The sequence below is a fragment of the Canis lupus genome, chromosome 17, assembly GCF_003254725.2.
Source record: "Canis lupus dingo isolate Sandy chromosome 17, ASM325472v2, whole genome shotgun sequence".
NCBI classification, from domain to species: domain Eukaryota; kingdom Metazoa; phylum Chordata; class Mammalia; order Carnivora; family Canidae; genus Canis; species Canis lupus.
In genome coordinates, this window is record NC_064259.1 from 62,366,190 (window position 1) to 62,389,660 (window position 23,471).

A 23,471-nucleotide genomic window follows, 5' to 3' on the forward strand; every position below is an offset into this window, starting at 1 on the left:
CACTGATCAATCTTAACTAAAAGTGGAATAGCTAGATAGAAAGTTCTTCCACTCAAAATATTTAATTTAATCAAGCCTCTAACCATCAGCTTAAGGAAGAATATGGGAGAGGGGGGAACGTGTTAAAAGCAGCACTGTGAGGATACACTTAGTCAATTCTAGAATGTGGGAAATTCTACAGAACAAATGATACTGTTTCCCCAGCAAATAAAGGATGTTACAAAAATGGAAAGAGGCTGTCATGAGTTGAAAGAGACATACCACAAACACAGCATGTGAATCTTTTTGGACTGAATGCAAACACATCAAACGCAGAAAGATATTTTGGAGGCTATTATGGAAAGCCGAACATGGACTAGGGATTGGATTCCAAGAAGTTAATGTTGTTGGCTGTGACGATGGCATTGTGATTATGTTAAAAAACAAAACAAAATAGTCTTTATCTGTTGCAGAAACATACTGAAGAGTCCATGAGAAAAAGGATAAGATGTCTGGGATTCATTTACAATATTTAAGCCTCACCTCCTCCCAAAAAGTTGGTATAGATGGGTAGAACTGAAACAAGAATAACAAGATGTTGACAAATTATTGAAGCTGTGTGATGGATACATGGGGTCCATCATGCCATTCTCTCTTATGTCATGTGTTTAAAAATATTCACAGTAAATGAAAAACAACTTTTGATTTTTAAAAATGGGGTACCCAGGAGATTTTGATCCTAGATTGGGCATCTTTTAAACAAGCAGCTCAGAGGATTCTGACTCAACTAGTCCAGGGCCAGACTGAAAGAATCTGCTCTAGTACAGCTCTGCTCTAGGTAGTGAACAAACCCTCAATAAATATTTATTGATTTAAAATGAAGACTAGAGGCGCCTGGGTGACACAGTTGGTTGAGTGTCTGACTCTTAGTTTCAGCTCAAGTCATAGATCTTAGGGTCACAAAATCGAGCCCTGCTTTAGGCTCTGTGCTGAACACTGAGTGTCGAGTCTGCTTGGGTTTCTCTCTCCCTCGCCCTCTGCACCCCTCACACTCTCTCTCAAATAAATAAATCTTTAAAAATATACATTGGGGGAACCTGGGTAGCTCAGTCCATTGTGCATCTGCCTTTGGCTCAGGTCACGATCCCAGCGTCCTGAGATCAAGCCCCACATCAGGCTCCCTGCTCAGCAGGAAACCTGCTTCTCCCTCTCCTGCTCCTCCTGCTTGTGCTCTCTTTCTTACTCTGTCTCTGTCAAATAAATAAATAAAATCTTTAAACACATATCTATTTTTAAAATGAAAACTATTTTTTGATCAGAAATTGAAGTTGGAAAATTCTTTCCATATGGAAAAGATCAAACGTGATAAGACCTGGCACAGAAGTACTTCATGGGCCTTGATCAAAGCACCCAACTATCAGGGTTACATAATTATTATTTCAGAGCCCATTTCATAACAGGGTATTCTGGATTCTCCAGATCCATTAGTTGAAGGATCGGCTGGATCCCCAAAGGCTTTCAAGTGGGTGTTGGTTCTGCCTTTTTCTCTCCACCAGCTGCGGGGCTATGCCTGCCCACCACGTCTTCAATCTCGCTTCAAGGTCTAGCAGTCTCCCTTTGTCTTCTACCCACAAGCCAAGAAAAACAAGATTTCTGAGGCTTGTGACCCATCCATCCTCTTGATTTGCATATATATGTGTGTGTATATATATATATATATATATATTTTTTTTTTAGCTCAGTTATCAACAGCCATAAAGGAGGAAATCTGCAGAGCCCATGCTTCTGCACAGCAGTCCCCTAAGATCAGAACAGAAAGCAGATCTGTTTGGGTAAACCAGAAGTGAGAATCCTCCTGGGCACCTGAGCTACTGAGTTTAATTGGGATGCAGCTGCTTTTCCTCCTTCTACATTCTTCCTAGTTCAGCCTGCAGACAACGGGAAGTTACCAGCTAATTGACTGTTTCTATGATTTTCATTCACTTTGGCACTCTTCCCAATTCTCTGTTGCTACCAAGTGCTTCTTTTAAAAGTATTTGCTTTGCCCTGGACCCCGATGAAAAATGTGCCAGGCTAAAATCTTTAGGATTTGTTAACAAGGGGCCAATCTATCTGGGAAGATGGCAGAGTTGGGGGTGTTGCTGTGAATAAAGAGCTGAGTGGAGCCAGGACTAGCATCCAGGTTATATATTACATAAAGGAGCAGGACAGGTTTCCAGCCTCAGAACCAGTTGGGCAAGTTGATGGAGTTTCTTTTTATTTCTCACCACTCAGTTGAACAGAGAAAACTTTCAACTTCATCAGATGAATGTTCACTTGGATTTGTTGAGAAAGGTTTGCAAGCTGGGGCTTCAGTTTCATGGCTCTATCATCCTCTCGACTGGGTGTTAGACCACCCCCCACCCCCCACCAGGACAGGTGCAAGGCAACAGAATTAAAGCAAGATGTACGACCTGCCAGCTCTCTATCCAGCTCTAGACCTCGGTTGCCAATGGTTTTTCAACTTGGCTGGTTTCTGATATAAAAAATAATGGGGAACCATTGCCAAAATCAATACATCATGTTTGTGTGTGTGTGCCTGCCATGGGTTACATCATGGTATTGGATTTTGGTGGTCACCCCATCTCCTCTCCTCATTGCTTTGCGTCTAACTGCTGCCCAGCATTCTGCCAAACTGGCCCAGAGCCTCCCTCGCTTGTCTCTTCAGTGGAAAGTTCCAGAGTAATTCTGAGTGTGCCTCTTCGGAATGCTTTGTGATTTTTATTTAAAAACAAAAACAAAAAGAAAAAAAAGAAAACCCACACAAGAGGTTTGCCATTCAGGAACCCTAATTGGTTCCCAGGAGATGAGATGATTCTTTTGGCTTCCACAGTCTCCAGAATTCTGCATACCATCCTCTGTTTACCCAATGAATACACCAGCCCAGGAGCCAAGTGGAAATCTGTTCCAGGCCCTCTCTACTAGAAGAAGAAAAGAATGCTATATGTTGTAAATCGAAAAAGAAGGGAGGTTGAATTTCCAGAAGAGCCTCTTTAAAAATTCAAGAATTCATCCCATTAAAAGGTGAGGTCCAGTGGATTAGGGCAAATATCTTGCAGATATGTAGCATGTGCCTTGTCACTTGTTGCCTTTTTCCTTCCCTCCACTACTCAGAGTGGGAAAAAGGAGTGTTTAAAACTTCAAGTGCCCAGACCAAGTATCTCTCTATCTCTGGGGAAGGTTTTGTTTTTATTCTTTGTTTGTTTGTTTTTATTCTTATTTATTTATTTACTTACTTGATTTAACTGGCTGACGATCCCAGCGTGCTGCAAGGTTGAGAACCACGGCTCCAGCAGAAAGACCAATAAGCTGGGGGGGCGGGGGCACCTGGGTGGCTCAGGGGTTGAGTGCTGCCTATGTCTCTGCTTCTGTCTCTGTGTCTTTCATGAATAAAAAGAAAAAATCTTAAAAAAAAAAAAGAAAGAAAGGAAAGAAAGAAAAGAAAAGAAAGAAAGAAAGAAAGAAAGAAAGAAGAAAAAGAAAGAAAGAAAGAAAGAAAGAAGAAAGAAAGAAAGAAAGAAAGAAGAAAGAAAGAAAGAAAGAAAGAAAGAAAGAAAGAAGAAAGAAAGAAAGAAAGAAAGAAAGAAAGAAAGAAAGAAGAAAGAAAGAAAGAAGAAAGAAAGAAAGAAAGAAAGAAAGAAAGAAAGAAAGAAAGAAAGAAAGAAAGAAAGAAAGAAAGACCAATGCACTGGGAATAAAATGAGCAACTATTCGGATCCTGCCTTTGCTGCAGAGTTTGTTGACCTACAAAATTATAGATGACTTTATCCTAAGATTATTTGAACTCTAAAATTCTCTTTCAGCTGGTCTCTGTCGTGGAAACCAGGAGCATACCAGAGCCAGCTATTTTTCCGTAACACCTGGAATGTCTCTGAAGCCGTCTACATCATAAAAAGATCTGTCTAATCGGGTCAACGTGTTGTTGAGCCCAGATTGCCTTACTGGACTTGAGTAAACAAGAAGTGTGGTTTACAAAGGAAAAATACAAGTGACACGATGTGTTTCTGATACATACGGGCCTCCCAACTAGTTTCACATGAGTAGTGGAATTTTTCTTAATGCATATTTAACTCCTGTAGCTGTGCTAGTTTCCAATTCCTTCGATAATCAGTTAATTGGAAATACATCCTTCTCAGGAATGCCTTAAAATAAAAATGGGACACCCCCCTCATACCACCCCCCCACCCCCACCCCCACCCCCGCTGGTGGAAACTTACATACTTACAAAGCTAAGGAAGCTGTGTAATCCAAAATATGCATTTTTGTCTGGCCTGGACTTTAATTAGATTTTACTGTAGTCGCCTAAATGGATAGAGAGAAGCTTTAACTTTTGAACTAAGGCACAAGTAGTCAGGCATAAAAGAACTCTAAAGGGCAATACTCTAAAGGGATACTAATTGCTTTTAAAAAGATGAATTGAATTGAACCAGAGAAGCAGAAAATTACCTTTGTTGGGAATCATCTTGGTTGTTTAAGAAAGAGAGGGCTGGTGGATTTTGGGACAATTAAGTGAGCACAGCTGAGAGGAGGCCCTCACCTCTTTCTAGCTTCTCAGCCAAACGCATCCCAAAGGCAGAGACTCTGGAAGCTTCCGTGCCACCCATTTAAGGCCAGGCTGTCTTTTGGTCTCTGGCAACCTGTGTGCACACCTTCAACTTGTGCCAGCAATTGTTTTGACATCTTAGGGCAAGGATTCCCAATGCTATTTGTAAATGTTATCTCAAGGGGCGTGTCATGAAACTGTCTCAACGAAGGTAATTGAAAGTCAATTTGATTTTTAAAATGAACCTTCAGGGCAAAGGTGAAGTGGTTTTTCCTCCCTGTGAACTCCGCAGCCCTTTGGGGTGCCTCACCCCTAGGATGAGTTTCCTGTGCACACAGTTCCATTCAGAGCTCTGGGAGTGAAGCAAAATCAAACGACACGCGAAGTGTCGCAGCCTCACAAACACTGGGAACCGCAGACCTAGAGGCTGATGCAGAGATGCTCTCTCGAGAAGGGGGCGTTCAGAAAAATTGCCCTGCTTGCCCCCCAGAAAATCCTACAGAGGGCCATGGATGTGTTTGGGTTGCTCAGCACTATGAACCCGGGGTCTCCCCTCACATAATTAAGCACAAAATTTGGAACTATTTATTTAATAAAATCCACTGGTGGGGCCAGTGGTTGGGTGGCTCAGTGGTTGACCATCTGCCTTTGGCTCAGGTTATGACCCTGGGGTCCTGGGATCGAGTCCCAAGTCAGGTTCCCTGCAGGGAGCCTGCTTCTCCCTCTGCCTGTGTCTCTGCCTCTCTCTCTGGGTCTCTCATGAGTAAATTAATAAAAATCTTTAGACCAACCACCACCACATTGGGCACATACTGTAGCCAAGGTGGGCGGAAATGCACAACAGATACTGTTATAGGCGATGCCTATAACTGTGATCCCCCCAAATTCACCTGTGAAAAATCCCAGGCCCCCAGGATGGGATTGTGTATGGCAATACGGTCTTTAGAGAGGTGATCATGTTAAAGTGAGGGGTAGGGTGGGCCCTCATCCAACCTGACTGGGGTCCTCAGCAAAAGAAGAAATCTGGACACACAAGAGACACCAGCATTGGGTGGGCACAAGACAAATGACAAAACATATGAGAGCAGGAAAGGAAGGGTCGGAAGGGCAGGGAATGAGTCAGACATGGTACATAGAGAGCTTTACTTGTGCTTTAAGGTTTTGTTTCTTGTACTTGGTAGTGGGATCATCACATTACTAGCTGCACCTTTGGTTTGCCTCTAAGATTTCATCATAATGTTTTGGAAAGTTGAGCGCCCAGACCTCAGAGGGTTGCAATGACTGGTGCCCGGAGGGCAAGACTGAGCTCGGACGAGGAGTGAGGATGAGGAGGGTGTGCAGGTACTAGTGACACCAGGCTTGGGCAGCTCCGGATATGATGACAGTGCAAGGGTGAGGAGGGGAAAGGCATCTAGGAGGACTCACTGCCCTCCACCCCCCACCCCGCCCAGAAGAGTGGGGAGCAAGTGCCCTTCTCAGGACCCAGGAAGAGGAGCAGGTGCGGGGGTAGGGGGAGGGCATGAGCTCAGTGTTGACACGTTGTTTTGTTTTGTTTTTAAAGATTTTTATTTATTCATGAGAGACACACATACACACACAGAGGCAGAGACACAGGCAGAGGAAGAAGCAGGCTCCTTGCAGGGAGCCCGATGTGGGACTCGATCTCAGGACCCCGGGATCACGCCCTGGGCCAAAGGCAGACGCTCCACCACTCAGCCACCCAGGGGCCCTGATACATTGCTTTTGAGGTGCTGGTTGGTGTTCAGTGGCAAGAAAAGTGGAAAGAGATGAAAGCGTGTGTCACATCTAGGATTATGGAATGCTCACACTCAATTCTTGAGGTAGGGTAGCTTCTTTTCTGCTTGGACACCAAAGGCAAGACCACAAGATCAAGTCGAAATCATATTCCACTGCAGTCCCTGGGCAGCAGGCACTGCCCACAGCGCTGGATTCAGTGCTCGGAATGTCTAGGAGCTGCCTGTCTCCCCAGCCCACGCCCAGGCCTGCTGCACACTCTGCCCAGGGAAAGCCAGCATCCATCGGTCTGTCGTCAGTCGGTCAGTCAGTCGGCAAGCTCAACAGCAGCGCCCTCCCTCTTTTTAAATAAAGCTTTAAATTTTACAATGGTTTTGGGTTTACAGAAAAGCAGCAAAGGTAGTACAGAGTTTCCATTTTCCCCGTCCTTAGCTTCCTCTATTATTAGCATCTTCCATTAGTGCATTTGTCACAATAAATGAACCAATCTTGTTATATTATCATTAACTAATGTCCACACTTTATTTCTTAGTTTTTACCCATAGTCCTTTTTCTGTTCTGGGATCTTAGGGGGGATATCCTGTCACCTTTAGTCATCCTGTCTCCCTAGTGTCTTTCTGGCTGACACTTTCTCAGACTTCCCTTGTTTTAGATGACCTTGAGGAGGAGGCTGTGAGCGCTGAACGGGTTTTATGAGAATGTACCTCATTTGGGATCCGCTATGGTCTTTGCCCATCCCCCTACTTTTTTTAAGTAGCAGAGACTCTTCCCTTCCCCCCTAACAAAAGCTGGGAACAGCTGCTGGCTGGAAGCCCTAGGTGGTGGGAGGAGAGCCTTAGAACATCTCATGGAACTCAACAGGGCTCTGAGAAACCCAGTCTAGACCAATCCCTCATTTATAGACCAGGAAGCAGCTCTCCCAGCCTCCATCCCCTTTGCTGGACAGGATCTGCCCCCCATCACCCACTCACTAGAGATGCAAGCATCTCCTTTCCATGTGCATACCTTGCCCCATGGGGATCTACAAACAGGCCCTCTGGTTATTCAGAACCCACCCCACCACCACCAGCACCCCCACCCCCAACTGCCACACACACACACACACACACACACACACACACCCCACACTTAGATTCATCATGGCCTAGCAAATGTATTTATATTCAAATGCTTTAGCTCAGCCAGAAGGGTCAATGGGCCAAGCACCACTTTGAAAGGTTAGCCAGAAAAACATATCTTTAAAGTCTGATTCCATCATGTATAAGAAAAGCCCATGAGCCCTCTGAGAAGGGAGCATGGACCCCAGTGAGGAACCCCTGCAACAGCTACTTGTGGGATACACACACTTCCTAGGAACTGAATGTTGTGTCCCCCCAAAATTCATATGTGGAAACCCTAACCTTGTATATGATGGTGTTATGAGGTGGAGCCTTTGGGGGTGACTGGTCATAAGGGTGGAGCCCTCAGGAAGGGGATTAGAGGGGCAGCCCGGGTGGCTCAGCAGTTTAGCGCCACCTTCAGCCCAGGGCCCGATCCTGGAGACCCGGGATCCGGTCCCACGTCAGGTTCCTTGCACGGAGCCTGCTTCTCCCTTGGCCTCTGTCTCTGCATCTCTCTGTCTCCCTCTCTCTCTCTGCGAGTCTCTCATGAATAAATAAATAAAATTTTTAAAAAGTGAAGGGGATTAGTGCCCGCAGCCCTTGTTCACCATGAGAGGATACAACAGATTGATAGTCTGCAACCCGGAGGAGAGCCCAGGGACCTCACAGGGACCTGACCACAGTGGTGCCTGAGCTCGGACCCCCAGCCTCCAGAGGTGACAGAAATCATTTCTGCAGTTTGCAAGCTCCCCGGTCAGTGGTCCCGTGTTACAGCAGCCCACGTGGACTAAAACAACTCTCTACACAAAATCAGAAGTGACAGGTCTCCCAAGTACCTTTAGATGAGTTCGTGCCCCGGGAATCTGGGGTTTATCAAGCCCCAGGCTCAGGTGTCCAGAAGACCGAGGCTAATCCCAATGGGACTCCTTTGCCATGCTGTCCCCTTGCTGGGTCCTCTGTGTTCCCTTTCACGATGTGTAAAATGGGATGACAGCCGCCTCAGGGGTTGTGGTGAGGGCTGAGTGAGGCAAAGCCCAGCACACTCAGGGTCTGGTCAAGCTCAGATATTGGATTATTATTATTGTTGTTGTTGTTGTTGTTGCCACTGTTGCTATTCTCAGGCCCAAACAGCACTGCCTTCCCCTTGTTTCCCGCACCAGCCTCTCACCAGCACACCAGGGCCGGAGCAACACTGGGAGCTAACACTTCAAGAACCTGTACTATTTGTGGGAATGACTGAAGGGGAACATTTCTAAGCTGGCGAGTGTCAGGTTTAATCCAAGTGTCAGGTTTAATCCAAGTGAAATGGAATAGAGAGGCCAGGCAAAAGCTGGTCGAAACAGGCTTTTTTTTTTTTTAATTAAAAAAAAAATTATTGGAGTTCAATTTGCCAACATATAGCATAACACCCAATGCTCATCCCATCAAGTGCCCTCCTCAGTGCCCGTCACCCAGTCACCCCCACCCCCCACTCGCTTTCCTTTCCACCACCCCTAGTTCGTTTCCCAGAGTTAGGAGTCTCTCATGTTCTGTCTCCCTTTCTGATATTTCCCTCTCATTTTCTCTCCCTTCCCCTTTATTCCCTTTCACTATATTTTATATTCTCCAAATGAATGAGAACATATAATGTTTGTCCTTCTCCAATTGACTTATTTCACTCAGCATAATACCCTCCAGTTCCATCCACGTCGAAGCAAATGGTGGGTATTTGTCGTTTCTAATGGCTGAGGAATATTCCATTGTATACATAAACCACAGCTTCTTTATCCATTCATCTTTCGATGGACACTGAGGCTCCCTCCACAGTTTGGCTATTGTGGCCATTGCTGCTAGAAACATCGGGGTACAGGTGTCCCAGCGTTTCACTGCATCTGTATCTTTGAGGTAAATCCCCAACAGTGCAATTGCTGGGTCGTAGGGCAGATCTATTTTTAACTCTTTGAGGAACCTCCACACAGTTTTCCAGAGTGGCTGCACCAGTTCACATTCCCACCAACAGTGCAAGAGGGTTCCCCTTTCTCCACATCCTCTCCAACATTTGTGGTTTCCTGCCTTGTTAATTTTCCCCATTCTCACTGGTGTGAGGTGGGATCTCATCGTGTTTTTGATCTGTATTTCCCTGATGGCCAGTGATGTGGAGCATTTTCTCATGTGCTTGTGGCCATGTCTGTGTCTTCTTTGGAGAAATTTCTGTTCATGTCTTTTGCCCATTTCATGATTGGATTGTTTGTTTCTTTGCTGTTGACTTCAATAAGTTCTTTATAGATCTTGGAAACTAGCCCTTTATCTGATACGTCATTTGCAAATATCTTCTCCCATCCTGTAGGTTGTCTTTGAGTTTTGTTGACTGTTTTGCTGTGCAGAAGCTTCTTATCTCGATGAAATCCCAATAATTCAGTTTTGCTTTGGTTTCTCTTGCCTTCATAGATGTATCTTGCAAGAAGTTACTGTGGCCAAGCTTTTAATGACCGCGCTCTGGGGCGAGGTTTAAAGGCCTGCAGGAAGTGGCGGCGGCCGGAGGTCACGGGGGTGTGGGGGGCAAGCGGGCTTTTTCAAGGGGGAGGGGTAAGGGGTTGTGTGTGGGTGCAGGGTGATAGGTATTAGGGCATATGACTGGTGGAATCGGCCTGGGGCATAACTGTTCATGCACTTCTGGGGTCTGGGTAAGGTGCGGTTCAGGTTTCCTGCACAGTGGCCCCCCGTTTTGTCGGTGCCTCCCGCTGCCCCTGGATCCTGCCCGCCCCAGCGAGAAAGACCCAGGAAGCTGCTGGGAACTCAAAATAACTCTTGAAGCCAAGGTGGACTCCGGGTTTCAGCCGGGGCATCTCAGCTGGAAGAGGGGCTCCTGGGGACGGTCTCAGCACATCGTTTCGGTGCGTGATACTTCCTGGACTGCCACTTGCAGCCCATTAGTGGGTACGGAAATCAGTTCTGTGGGTTGTGACGACAGCACCCCCGCCAAAAAAAGGGGGGTGGGGAAGGAAGGAAATAGAGTACCGACAGTAGAAAATATCAGAGGGCATCATTGGTAGAAAGTACAATCTTTTTTCAGGAAACTGACTGTGTTGGAGTGTGGCACGTGGCGGGTACTGGGTGCATGCCCCGGGTCGTGCCCCAAGACGTCCTCTGCGGCCTAGTCAGAAATCCGTTCGAGCCATTCCTCTAACGTGTATGCAAGAATGAGGGCTGGGGTGCTTTAGTGAGTCCACCACAAGGAATGAAAGCGAAGGGAGCGCTTTCAGGACAAAGTCAGGACTAAGGGTGGGGATTGTGGAAGATTCTGGAAGCTTCTCACTCCACTGCAGGGCCCACCCACACCTCAGGTTATTTTTTTTTCCCCCTCAGGTTATTATATTAGCCTTTTCTGGCTCCTCTTGGGGATTAACAGCTAAAAAAATAATAGTGATGGGCACCAACCCTGTAAACAATTAGGACGTGGGTGCCTGTCTTCAGGGGCGGGGAGGGGCCAGGAGGAATAGATCCCAGAGCCTGTGGTGCAGGGCCCAAGGCCCCCAGGGATGGAGTGGCAGGTGGCAGCGCTGACCAGCAGGACAGCAGGGGCCTGGGGGGGGGGTGCCTTCACCACTTCCCCTGCCCTCGGGGTAGAGCTTGGAGATACTGGAAGGTTCCTCCCGTGTCTCCTCAGTTCTGGGCACTCCCTGCAGGCACTGAGTCCACACATCCTGAAAGACGTGCACCTCCCAGACCATCCTGACGCCTTCTTCCCTCTGGTCTCACATGTTTTACACACACCTTCTCCTTGGAACATTCATGGCCCCCCTCAGAAGGCATGTCCTCCTGCCGGTACCAGGGCCCTGCTGTCTCCCTGCGGCAGGCCTCCAGGCGTGCACTTCCGTGAGGCTGCCCGCCGCCCCCAGCCTGAGCCCCCTGCATGCCTGGGACTAGTGCACTACAGGGCATGGTGCACACTGAGCACGGGGCACACCAAACATGGTGCACACTGAGCACGGGGCACACCAAAGCACAGCACACTCTGGAGCATGGCTCACACCTGAGCATGGTGCACACTGAGTGATGCCCAGACTGCTTTTTAGTAAATGAGTAGGTGGAGAAGAAAAGGGTGAGGACTCTCCTGAGGTCAAATCCCGTTTGCTCTGTCAGGCTCTGTGTCCAGAAGCCCCAGGAGTCTGAGCTGTGAAGTCTGGGAACAGTGGGAAATGCAAATCCGGGGACAGATGGGAGTCAGGCCAAGAAAGCACCACCAAGTCAGGAGCCAGCACTGGCCAAGCAGAGAGGTGGGAGTGGGGGTGCTCAAGACTGGCTGGGGCTGTTCCCTCCCCTCCTGTGGCCCTGGCTGCCCGGCAGTTGGGGGACCAGTCAGGACCTCTGACTCCAGATTCAAAGGTGGGAAAGTTCAAGGTACATGTGGTACACGGCAGAGAAAGTAGAGGGGCTCAGCGCTGGCATGAGGGGAGGCTGGGAAACATCCCAGCGGCGGGGAGGAGTTAGATTTTCATCCGAGGTCTTGGGAGACAACCGGGGCACGGGCTACCACCTCCATCCCCTAGGGTAATAGGCAAACCTGCATATATTTTTCCAGGAAGAAGACCGTAGCTTTCATCACATCCTCCAAAGTGTTGTGACCACAAACAGTAAACAAACCCTGTGTTCTAGGCTTCTGAGCAGGTTTCCGGAATTTCACTCTGGCAACAGTGCACGTAGTAGAGCAGTCTCACCAGTGTCCCTGGTGGAAAAACATGTGCCGTGGCAAGATAGTGTGTGTAAATATTTGATATCTGACATTTGGTTGTTTAATAAGATTGCCTGCCTCTCCGCAGAAGAGTTAGAATGTGCCAGCCTCCACTCGGCCCAGGCCTCTGAGTCCCAGGGACCCGGCTGTCCCACCTGTGCTTTCAGCCGCCTCCAGCGGGGTTAGTCCTTCTTTTGTTCCCTACCCCACAGCTGGCTTTGACTCTCTTTGACTCCGAGGTCCCCTGATGGGACACCTCTCCCTCTTCGGGGGCAGTCCAGGGGTGACAGACTTCCCTTTTTTCTCCTGTCCCACCACCATGTGTCAGACTTACCTGAGTGGCTGGGGATAAGGTAGGGGGAATTGTAGGGATGCGCGGGTGCCTTTGGCTCCGGTGGTGATCCCAGGGTCCCAGGATCAAGTCCCACATCGAGCAACCTGCAGGGAGCCTGCTTCTCTCTCTGCCTGTGTCGCTGCCCCCTCTTCTCTCTCTCTCTCTCTCTGTTGTGTGTCTCTCATGAATAAATAAATAAAATCTTTAAAAGAAAAAAAAAAGAAAGGGGGAGTCATAACATCAGAAGGAAAAGTTAGCATGTCCATTTCCTATTATTCTCCTGACCCAAGAGTTAGGCATCAGGGAAGTTTGACCCATGTCACGAAGCCCCTCATGGACTCTTGAATTTCTCATTTTGCCCTCTTACCCTCCCACCTCCCTCCTCTAGACCTGCAGTGCAAATATTAACCCTCCCAGAGGGCCCTTCCCGATCCACAGGGCTGCTTTCCCCCTATAACACACCCTTCTCTTCTCCTTGGAAGGACATGGTGGCTCCTGTGATGCTCTCCCCTGAGTCAGATGTACTTGGCCCCTTTATGCTGACCCCAGAGCTGGGGAGGAAAAGGTCCTGTGTGGAAGAGGGGCTGGACCTTACCCATCCCCTGGGCCTGAGAACTCCTGTTCATTGGACAGGAGGATCTTAAACGGGCTCCATGCCCAGCGCAGAGCCGGAGGCTGGCTGACCCCATGACCCTGAGATTATCACCTGAGCTGAAATCAAGAGCCAGAGGCTTAACCAATCAACCCAGCCACCAGGTGAGTGCCCCTGAATTCCATTCTTCTACTCACAAACTTCTGTAACTATTTGATTATGTTTTTTAGGAACTGGAGGGCTGGGGAGAAGCTGGAAATGCCTGCCATCTGCAGCAGTTGCTTATAAGAAAGGGCAGGTGTGCTGGTCAGAGGCTCCGATGAAGAACAGAAAACCCACGCAGAAGTGTGGGGATCGGCCAGTCCCCGCCCCCTCCTCCAGGAGCCCCAGCCTCAGCCGGGCCCGGGGTCCAGAGGGGAGATCACCCGCTCCAGCTTGGGAAGGGAGCCTCTGCTCTCCGGCGGCTCGCGGGTGCCAGCGGGAGCTGGAGCGCCCGGGGTGGCGGTTAAGCGCCTTCAAAGCAGGGACGCCTTGTCCCTGGAGCCCCAGCATCTACACCCTGCCCGGCTCATCTCCTCGGGGGACCCCGGGAAAGCGTGCTGGAGGGGGGGAGTGGGGAAAGAGCGCCTGACCCAGGTCTGTGGCCGCAGGCCCAGCCCCGGGCGGGTCGGATGCGGGTCCCTAAGTGCCGGCGGCCTGCTTAGTGCTGACGGGCCTAAGTAGGCCGTGGCAATGGGTGGCGGCTGTCGCTAGCCTACCGGACTCTGTTTTACGGGAGAGGAGCCACATATTCTAGCGAATTCGCTTTCAGAATCAACCTGCTAGTTGAGAGCGGCCTGTGCGCATCACCGCATCCTTGTCCACCAGCCGCGGTGAGTATCTGGGGAGGCTGCGGCTCCGCCTCTCCCGTCGTCTCTCCGCCCAGGCTACACGCGGGAATGTTGCCCGCAGCGCACACGCTGGACACCCCTGCGGACCCCAGTCCTTGTCTTCCCCCCTCCTCCCCGGGGACTCCATCCGCCACGCGGCAAATCGCGAACGCAAGCAGCAGAGTCGTGGCCACGCCACTCCTCGGGAGAGACTCCTGCCCCGTCCCACTCACACCTGGTCCCGGACGCCGGGGCGGGGCGGGGGGTGCGCGGCGCAGCTCCCAGCCCCACGCACACCCACCCACTCGCTCCGGAGCAGGGTGGCCACCGCCTGATACCCTCCTGCTTCCTTGCCCTGACATCCCTCCGACTGGCTTAATCGTCTAGTGCGAGCCGTAGCCGAGGGGTTTCTGCTCTGCAGAATGAAACTTTTTTTTTTTAATTTATTTATTTATTTATGATAGTCACAGAGAGAGAGAGAGAGAGAGAGAGAGGCAGAGACACAGGCAGAGGGAGAAGCAGGCTCCATGCACCGGGAGCCCGACGTGGGACTCGATCCCGGGTCTCCAGGATCGCGCCCTGGGCCAAAGGCAGGCGCCAAACCGCTGGCCACCCAGGGATCCCCAGAATGAACTTTTTAATAGGGAAAGGGCTCGCTTTATTAGGGAGTCACGTCTCAAAGAATGCTGGGGAACCCTAACAGCTCCGCCTCGTGCGACCACGACCCCGCAGACCTTTCAGAGTAGCCTGGGAAGTGGGGTCTGGAGAATACTTTTGTAGCCCCGGTGGTTCTCAGCTGGGGACAATCTTGCTCTCCCCCCCCCCACGCCCCCGGGGGACAGCAGCTTTGTTTCCAGACATTTTTGGTTTCCACGATCTGTGAGAGAGGTGAAGGCCAGGGGGGCTGCTAAGTGTCCAACAATGCGCAGGACGGCCTTGCCCCACCAACAAAGAATTATCTGCCCCAAAATGTCAGCGGTGCCGACATTAAAAAACCCGAAATCAGACAGATATAGGTGGTCTTCCACCATCCTAACATTACCTAGGAAAACATTCAGAGGCCATTAGCAAACTCCGGATTTGCAAAGATTAAAATGCATATAGGGCAGCGCAGGTGGCTCAGCGGTTTAGTGCCTGCCTTCAGCCCAGGGCCTGATCCTGGAGACCCAGGATCGAGTCCCACATGGGGTTCCCTGCCTGCTTCTCCCTCTGCCTGTGTCTCTGCCCTCCTCTCTCTCTCTCTCTCTCTCTCTCTCTCTCTCTCTCTCTCTGTGTCTCTCATGAATAAATAAATAAAATCTTAAAAAAAGAATAAAATAAAATGCATATAAAGGCAAATTACATTCTTCTAGATTCTATTTCCTCAGCCTTGGTTTACTGCACGGGTTTTAAACCACAATTCGAGAATTTTTAAGTTTTCCTTAAAGTTTCATCTCTACTAGTTAACCATCTTTCACAAATTGATCGGATTTTTATTACTCAAGGCATGTCATCATCAAGAGAAAAGAAGAAAAATGACAAAATGTCTCGAGATACGGGGGCTAGCACATCCACCAGCTAAGTGCTCACTGCAGACTGCATTGTCTGAAGACTGTATCAGCATTTCCCATCCTATGAGCTTCTCCGGATGTATGATTTGGCACAGCTCCGGTGGCAAGGTGGGGCCCAGGTTCCTTCCAGCTGAATCTGGGAGGGTTTATAATGATGGCCCAGGTCACACGATGTAACTCCTAAGGCCAGGTCGTTAAAGGAACACAGCTTCTTCTTGATCCTCTTGGAACCAAGCCACCATGCTGTGAGGAAACCCAAGCAGCCGCGTGTGTCCATTCTGGCCAACAGCCCCAGGTGAGGAGTTAAGGTCATCAACGACAGCCAGAGATAATCCCAGCGAGCATGCCTTTCCATAGTTTTTGTCCTCGGCCACCGGGCCGCCTTCAGTCTCTGAAGGCTCCCAAGTAAGGCCTCACTCAGACTTTGTGAAACAGAAAGGAGCTGTCCCCATTGTGTCCTTTCCAAGTTTCTGACCCACAGGATCCATAAGTGTAATAAAAGCATTGATTGAAACCACAGAGTTTTGGAGCAATTGTTACATCATAAGATGTAAATGAACAGTGATTCTCTCCCAAATGTATATAAAATATCTCCTGCAACAAAACTGCCAATTTGCTATACAAAGATCTCCCGCCAACACAGGCGGTAAGTGGCAAACATACTGTCACCACCTTGCCCTGTACCTTGAGCAGACATCACTAATTAATTGCAGAACTCTTCCTTGATGAGCAGGGATCCAGCCATGAGACCCTCTCAACAAAACACATCAGCAACCGAGTGATTGGGGCTGACACATAATTTGAAATGTCTCTGCCTCCCCAGTGTGTTTCGTAACAGTTGAGGCTGGTTCCCACTGACTGATGCCCAGACAGAAGGATTTATCTCTTATTTAATCAGGTGCACACAAAAGGCTGTCTGACTTTGCAGCACCTGTTTGCAAAATTCTGTTATATTAGCTTAGTAGAAGACTGGGGGGGAGGGGGCGGATCTTTTCATCACAGTATTTTTGAAAATTTGGCTGTAAAATAACAACAGCAATCTATTGATGCCGAGAGCCACTTTTATTAAAAACAAACAACCTCAAATCTCTACTACACTAGCAAAAGTGTTTAAACCGCTTTTTAAAAAGTGGAAGAATCCCCTTAAAAAGAAAAAAAAAAGGACTAACATAGTGAGATGGACCTGTATGTCTAGTCCGTGATTGAAGATTGTCGACTTTATGCAATAGTTCTGACACGGAACCTTTCATCTTAGTCTGACGACCCAAGCACATGGCGCGATGGGTCCTTGGTACACGTGTTATTTTCAAGTTTGTTCAGTGCACATTATTGTACCAGGTCTGGGGAAGAGCATGAAGTGACTGTGCCCTCCTTTTCAATTTTCTGTTTGCGAATTTGATGTCCTCACCTTGTGACTGACAACTAAATTTCTCTCTCTTCATCTATCAGGGATTCTGGGAAGCCAGAGTTGTTTATTTTTAAAAGGAATGTAATAATGTTTATTTGAGGAAGATGACTCCGGTGATTGAATTTCTGGACAGGCAGGCAAACTACACCTCAAAAGGACTTTTTAACCCAAGATTTCAAGGATTCTGGACACATCACAGTCCTCTTATTCTCTCATCATGGCTTTTTGGACTTTAAATAAAGTTCCCCCGTACAAGGGGGTAGGACTGGGGACAGAGAGGAAAAATTACACTGGCTGAAATCCTGTAATTGTCCTTTGGAGGATGTTTCAAAAAAATCATAATTTAACCAAGGCAATAACCCTGGGAATATTTTTGAGATAATTAAGCCTTGCCTTCTGTGCCTCTCTGTTTTCCTGTGTCCCTCTATCACTCTCAAACACACCCACTCTCCCTCCACCCCTGTTTCAAACCTACTAACCAACCCCATGTCTTGGCTTGGTTTCCTCTTGTCCTCCTCCGACCCTTTTGGGGCTTCCCAGTTCTGTCCTGCTCCTCTAGAAAAAATGATACGGCCGCTGGGCTAATCTGACAAACTGATTCCAGCTGAGGTGTCGCTGTCATCTTTTTTCTATGAAGAGTCACCGCCTATAGGAAAAATCTAGAAAACAATCCACATTTTAAAAATGAATTTCACTCTTTTCATTATGTGAGAGACTACATGAAAACTAAAGACACCAAACAAGGTAAAACTTTCCCCAGATTGTTAGACACTCACATTTCTTGGAGATGTTGTCGTGCCCATTTTCCTGATGTGGAAATGGAGTCTCAGACAGGTCAAGAGGCGGTTCAAGGCCCCAGGATCCAAACCCAGATTACTGAACTGAGGAGCATGTGCTCTCAACAGCTATGCCCCGCTGCCTCATGTTATATATCTTGGCTTCAAGAGAGTCAGTAGGATCATCTTTTCTGGGCAGCTTGGATGAGCAGGGGCCTTGTACCATCCAAGCATTAAAAACAGCACATGTCAGTGGCTGCAGCAATGCTGGAACACTCAGCAAATGACTCGCTCTTGGATCGCCAAGAGCTTCCTAATTTAAACACCAATTTTGAAATGTGCGTGGAAATTTTTCTTAAGTGTATTATGTAATTTCTTTCCTCCTCAAGCTGGATGTTCTAAACATAATTTAGCCTTTAGCCTTTCCTTCTATACTCAAGGTTCAGCACCATGAGCGTTAGCTGCAGTTAACGAGGCTTTAAGACAGCAGTACCCTCGGGACTGGTGAGCTGCATAGGGCTGTTTTTAACCTACATTTTAAGTGGCCCCAGACTCCTGTGCTCTGTGAGTTCTTGTGTCTGCTTTTCATAGATTTTCTTGTCATGCTATCAGCCTCTTGGGTATTGACTCTCAGTGCTATTTGTATCTGTCTACATTATTCTTTCTTGGCCCTCTTAGATTTGCTACTTAGAATCTCCAGTGGATGTGAAACCAAGATATTTAGGCAGATTTTTTTCTGGGGAAAAAAAAAAAGTAAATACTCATTGAATAGCCAAGGGGATTTCTTGTGAGTAGGGGGATTTTAGTGAATGGAATTTGTAACATCTATTTTATTTTTTAAGATTTTATTTATTTATTCATGAGAGAGAGAGAGAGAGGCAGAGACACAGGCAAAGGAAGAAGCAGACTCCATGCAGGGAGCCTGACGTGGGACTCAATCCTGGGACTCCAGGATCAGGCCCTGGGCTGAAGGGGGCGCTAAACCGCTGAGCCACCTGGGCTGCCCTGTAACATCTATTTTAACTCCCTTATCTCTGGGTCAATAATTGATGAGGTTGTCAGTTAACCATGTCCGGGCACTATCCATTGGTACCTTCCTGTCCACAACCCCCTTCAAGGGAATCTGTCTACTTACCACAGGCCTCCCCACATAACCTCCCCACTCCCACCCCCACCCCTGACTTCCCCTGCGTGGATTCGATGAGTGGAGCACCTGATTCAAGGGCAACCAGACCACAGACTGGCCAATGACCATGAGAAAAAGATAAGCCAAGCTTAGCCTGTCCCAACTCTGGGGCATTTGAGTTGGGCACATTGAGGCAAGCTGGTTAGGGGTGGTATTTGAAATAGAAGGTTCATGGTAGAGTGGTGGCCCTTGAGGCCCCACCATTTCATGAGTCATCTGAAGTGATGATGCAGTAGAGCTCTAAGAAACCTGGTTAGAACAAAGAGAAGGAAGGAAATGCATGGGGAGAGGCAGAGAGAGGCAGAGAGAACTTCCAGACACCATATTCTCTGCCTCCAGTAGGTGGTTAATGGACAGGGATAAAAGGGGATAGAGATAGAGAGGGGATGTCAGGTGGGAGCACAAACATGATGCAGGGGAGGGCAGAGAAAGGGGATGAGGGGAGACCATTGACGAAAGTGTAACTGGAATTGGCAAAATGTGGCCCGAGCAGTTAACGTTTTCCCCAGAAAATGTCCTCCCTTCAGATAACAAAACCGAATCAGGACTAAACCCAGAAAAATGAATGAGGTAATCCTCATGAAACAGATAAGAGGGTTTCGTGAGATCATAACTCACAAGTCAGTAACCTTTGGTCTAGATTCTAGAAACTACATTTGCATTGTTCATGGAGACTTCACTAATTTCCCCTCGAGCCCTGTATCAATAGATCTTTTAAAATTCAACCCTTGGCAGGGCATGAATTGGAAAGAGGGGCAGTGTAACCAGCCTCAGGGACTGAGAGTCCTACAGGCCTGAACATTGCTCTATGTTCTGGGGTAAACGAGGATAAGGCCACGAAGTGAGGAGGCTAGGAGAAACCCTTGCCCCGGGAAGCAGGGCACTCACCCCCAAGTGAGGGCAGAGCGTGGGCTCCATCCCAGAGGTGCCTGACATCATCCTTGGGGCTCAGCTACCTGACCCGCCATGGCATCCGACCCGTGTGACTGCTCCCTCTTTCCTAAGCATTTCTTCCCTCGGACCCTGGGATATTACACTTCCCCATGCTTTCATTTCTGCCTTCATTCGTGGCTACTCTTTGTGCCAAATTTTTTTAATTCTCAAGAAATTTATTATTTTATTATTTTTATTAATATTTCAATAGTATCATAGTTGTGATAATAAATATTTATTTGATTTTATGTATTATATCCAACGTTATATTGGTTCCAGGTGCACAGCATAGTGACCTGACAATTCTAGATGTTTCCCAATACTCCTATTGGTGGTGTCACCATCTGCCACTACACATTATTACAATATTATTGACTATAATTCCCTGTGCTGTACTTTTCGTCTCCATAACTTATTTATTTTATAACTAGGAGTTTATACCTCTTCATCTCCTTCACATTTTTTTTTTTTTAGAGAAGACTTTAGACAGTATAAAAGTAGGGACGAGAGGTCCATGGAGCCCCACGTGGCCATGCTCATGCTTCAGTGACAGTCAGCTGGTGCCTTATCCTGTGTGTACCCCACCCCCACCCACCTTTCCGCTCTGCAGATTCCTTTGAAGCAAATCCAAGTCATCACGTCAAGTGTTTCTGTGCGCGTCTTTTGGAAACCACAGCCTCAACCCCACCAGTCACATCCCCCCAAATCAACCAGCACTCCTCAGTAGTGGCAGATACTCAGTGTTCACATTTCCCAAACTGTCCATCAGTCATTTCTCTTCCCCCGACAGTTTACTTGTGAGGATGGACGTCCAACCGAGGCCCCGGCATCCCTATTGTTTGTATCTTAAGTGTCTTTTAATTCATAGTGTCCCTCCAAGTCTTTTCCTCTTTTTCTACAAATTTTTCTGTTGAAGACACCAGCTGACCCTGTAGAATTCCCCACTGTCTGGATTTGGCCGACTGCATTCCATAGATTCTTCCTGTATTGCCCTGGCTTGTATTTCCTGTAAATCGATCATTAAATCGAGGCGTCTAATCGGATTCAAGTTCGGCATGTGGTGACATTTCACAGGTGGTATTGGAGCTACTCGGTGTGTGGCAGAGTCTTACGAGGTTGGAAACCACTGATGTCCACGCCCGATGATTGATGCCATTAATTCAGTGAGGAGCTACACAGTGGTCCTACTCCTCTCCCACTCTTCCCCGGCCTTCTAGCTCTGACACACCATAAAGGCAACTTCCTGCCTCAGCTATGTGGTGACCCTGGGCTCACACAGGAAACTCAGCCCAACGTGTCTATGCAGCGCCACTGCAGCTGGCCAGCGGCCCGGGGCCATCCCAGCTCACTGAACTGGTTTTCCCACTTACGAGATGAGAAGGATCCTAGGGACCAACTCGTGGGACTGCTTGTGAAGGTTAAAGGAACAACACACGTGAAGTTCCCGATGTGCAGGCATCCTGTGGAGGTGAACTGCTGTCCGCACCTTGGTTGTTGGGACACGGATCTCCTCACGCACACCCAGGGTGCACAGCAAGCATCACGAGGATGCTGAGCAGGGTTGGGCTGCTTGTCACAGGTCATTGCCGCGGGCTTATTGCAGCCACCAGCCAAGTTGTTCACAAGAAGGACGGCCATCCCTCCGCCTAGTGCCTCTTCCTGAGGCACCCACAGTTCCCGGCAACTTGTCTGCAGACGGGGGACCCTCTAGTTGCTGGTGGAACTAGAGCAAGGCCAGTGCCAGGGGCGTCCTCGGTCGTCGGGCAGCCCTGCCCCTCCCAGGGACATGCCCTAGAGGCAGAAGGAAGAAGGGGCACCCTTTAGCAACACCTCCAGGCCAAGATGCCCTTTCTTCAGAAACTCCTATTAGAAACATACTTACTCTTCCTCTGGTTTCGGCAAGTCAGTGAATTAATTTAGCCCTATTGTCAGAACAGTTGGCTGCTCATTTATAACAAGACGAATTTTATAGGCTTTGTAAAAACCACTCAGGCACATTTAGGACCTGAAGGCATTTGTCTCAAAACTGGCTCTGGGTTGGATTTCTGTGTTTCTGTGCATATTAAATCTTTACACTGCCACTTACAGCCCCTTAATGGTCTCCACTTAGTGGAGGATCCTGGAGTCCTTGGTACAAATTCTAAAACTAAGAAGCCACTTGTAAGTCAATCTACTTCTGTGGTAAAGGCAAATCTAATTTTAGTAGCCTAAACCAGAAGTTGAGTTTCTGGATTTTTAGAAAGAGCCTGTGCTCTCCAGCCTTTACTTAGAAGAGAGCTGGGGCAGCTGGCATGGACCGCAGGGTGATCGCAGTCGTGAGGGGCATAGCCCATGGCCTGTCTCCTTCTGAAGCCGAGAAATAAAATGCTGTTTCCCCAGTAATTAGCTGCTTAGCTCCGAGAAAACTACTTAACCTCTCTAAGCCTCTCTCGCCTTGTCTGTAAAATGAGAGCATCAAGGCATTGTTGCCATGAGAGAGAACGCAGGAGAAGCACTGACGCAGCATGGGGCACATTTTAAGGACCCAATAATTCTTAGCCATTATTATTATTATAGCGACTACCAGACTCCGGTCCTGGCTAGCCAGGCACTACGTCACAACTTTTATTTAAAACAATATTTAATGACAAAGGGGCACCTGGGTGGCTCAGTGCTGTATTCTTGGTTTTGACTCAGGTTGTGATCTCACGGGCCATGAGACGGAGTCCCACGTGGGCCTCAGTGCTCAGCGGACAGTCTGCTTGAAGAGTCTCACCCTCTGCACATTCCCCCACTCTCTCTCTCACTGTCTCTCTAAAATACATAAATAAGTCTTTCCAAAAATTCCAATATTGAGCTGAAATATTACTCAATAATAAAAAGGAAAAAAAGCTATTGATACACACAACCTTAGGTGGATCTCAGGGGCATTAGACTGAGTGTGAAAAAAGACCGTGTCAAATGGCCACATACTGTGGAATTTGGATTTTGTAACATTCTCAAAATACTGAAATTACAGAGATAGAGAGCAGATTTAGAGTTGCCAGGGTGACCTTAGAATGGTGGGAGGCAGGCACCCAGCTATAGAGGAGCAGCACAAGGGGCCACTTGGTGTGATGGTTTTCTGTACCCTGACTGCGGTGGTCACAGGAGTTTACACACGTGATGAAATGGCAAAGAAATACACACACACACACGTTGCACCGACATCAACGGCCTGTGACTGATACCATGTTATAGCGGCCTCAGTAAAACCATTGCAGAAACCTGGGACCTCTCCGCGCTATCTTCACAACTTCTTGTGAATCTATAATTATTCTAAAAGAAACATTTTTTTTTTGTTTTGGAAAATGGCATTTAGTGTTTACATTAGAAAGTCTAAATACAGCTCATAGCTGAGCCACATAGTATACACAACCTTTCCTTTTTCCATTTGCATTTACTTTCTCACGTGACATTCTTTCCTCTAGATTTAAAAATCACCTCCTATCTCATTGGCTTTAATTCGCTATTTATAGTACCAGTGCTTCCCAAACTGTCAGGATGTGAAGTCCCCTGCAAGGTGGTCATATACATCAGGACACCTGTCAGTTCCATTTTTTTCTTGGTGAACTCGGCCCAGAACTCTGCCAGCTTCCATCCGGCTCCACAAAGCACTTGTTGGGCTCTAGGCTGATTCCGAACTCATTCGCTTAGGAAAATATCTGGTAGTCTGCA

General features: G+C 48.0%; 2 long non-coding RNA genes across 2 annotated transcripts; both read right to left on the minus strand.

The window, feature by feature from the left end:
- Window positions 1-2,713: 2,713 nt before the first annotated feature.
- Window positions 2,714-4,608, minus strand: LOC118351256 (uncharacterized). The gene is made up of 4 exons (XR_004806425.1): window positions 4,465-4,608; window positions 4,244-4,320; window positions 3,255-3,398; window positions 2,714-2,939 (listed from the first exon to the last, which is right to left on the minus strand). It is a non-coding gene; the product is annotated as an uncharacterized LOC118351256 (long non-coding RNA).
- Window positions 4,609-8,852: 4,244 nt separating this feature from the next.
- LOC125752767 (uncharacterized) lies at window positions 8,853-12,637 on the minus strand. Its single transcript, XR_007402981.1, has 3 exons — window positions 12,462-12,637; window positions 11,960-12,121; window positions 8,853-9,911 (listed from the first exon to the last, which is right to left on the minus strand). It is a non-coding gene; the product is annotated as an uncharacterized LOC125752767 (long non-coding RNA).
- Between the last annotated feature and the right edge of the window lie 10,834 nt (window positions 12,638-23,471).